Genomic DNA, 1,369 nt, shown 5'->3' on the forward strand with positions numbered 1-1,369 from the left:
AGGCCAGCCTGGTCTACAAAGTGAGTTCCAGGACAGCCAGGGCTACACAGAGAAACCCTGTCTCAAAAAAAAAAAACCAAAAAAAAAAAAAAAAGAAAGAAAGGAAAAATATATATATATTTTTTTCTCTGTCCACTCGCTCTGTCCCTGCTTGTTCTGGCCCAAGATTTTACTTATTATTATAAATAAGTACATTGTAGCTGTCTTCAGACACACCAGAAGAGGGCGTCTGATCTCATTAGAGATGGTTGTGAGCCACCATGTGGTTGCTGGGATTTGAACTCAGGACCTTTGGAAGAGCACTTAACTGCTGAGCACTCCAGCTCCTTGTTTGGTTTTTCAAGACAGGTTTCTCTGTGTAGTTCTGGCTATCCTGGAATTCACCTTGTAGAACAGGCTGGCCTCCAATTCACAGAGATCCATCTGTCTTCCCCTCCTGAGGGTGACATTAAAGGCATACACCACCACCACCTGGCTAATGGAACCATTTTTTATTTTATTTTATTTATTTTTATTTTTTTATTTTTTTATTTTGGTTTTTCGTGACATGGTTTCTCTGTGTAGTCCTGGCTGTCTTGGAACTTACTCTGTAGAGGAGGCTGGCCTCGAACTTAGAAATCCACCCGCCTCTGCCTCCTGAGTGCTGGGATTAAAGGTGTGCAACACCAAGCCCAGCTAAAGATGTACTTTTATTGTTTGTTTGTTTTTTTTAAAGATTTATTTGTTTATTATACATAAGTACACTGTAGCTGTCTTCAGACACACCAGAAGAGGGTTTCAGATCTCATTACTGGTGGTTGTGGACCACCATGTGGTTGCTGGGATTTGAACTCAGGACTTTCCAAAGAGTAGTCTGTGCTTTTAGCAGCTGAGTCATTTCTCCAGCCCTTTATTGTTATTTTTAATTATGTGTTTACATATGGTATGTTCATGTGATCCCTATAGGAGGCCAGGGGCACCAGATCCTCCTGGGTCTGAAGAGACAGTTGTCAGCCACCCAACTTGGGTGCTCGGGGTCGAACTCAGCCCCTGTGCCAGAGCAGCACATATTCTTGTTAACCACTGAGGCATCTCAGTGCAGACTTGGACCATTTTAGTCGAGAATGTGGGGGTCCGGGGGAGGGGACACCTCAAGTGCACCTGCATTTCAGGACTGGGAAGAAGGGGAAGTGGGTTGGGGGAATGGCCCAGTGGCAGACTGCATGCCCAGGATCAAAACAAAAGCAGAGACAAAGAAGAGGACAAAGGCTGGGGCTGCAGCTCAGTTGGGAATCGGCCTACCCAGTGTGCTGTGGATTCAGTCCCAGCACCTCCCAAATCAGGCAGGCTGCAGAGGCACACACCTGTAATCCCAGCACCAGGGAGATGG

Source organism: Mus pahari, chromosome 14, assembly GCF_900095145.1.
Source record: "Mus pahari chromosome 14, PAHARI_EIJ_v1.1, whole genome shotgun sequence".
NCBI lineage: Eukaryota > Metazoa > Chordata > Mammalia > Rodentia > Muridae > Mus > Mus pahari.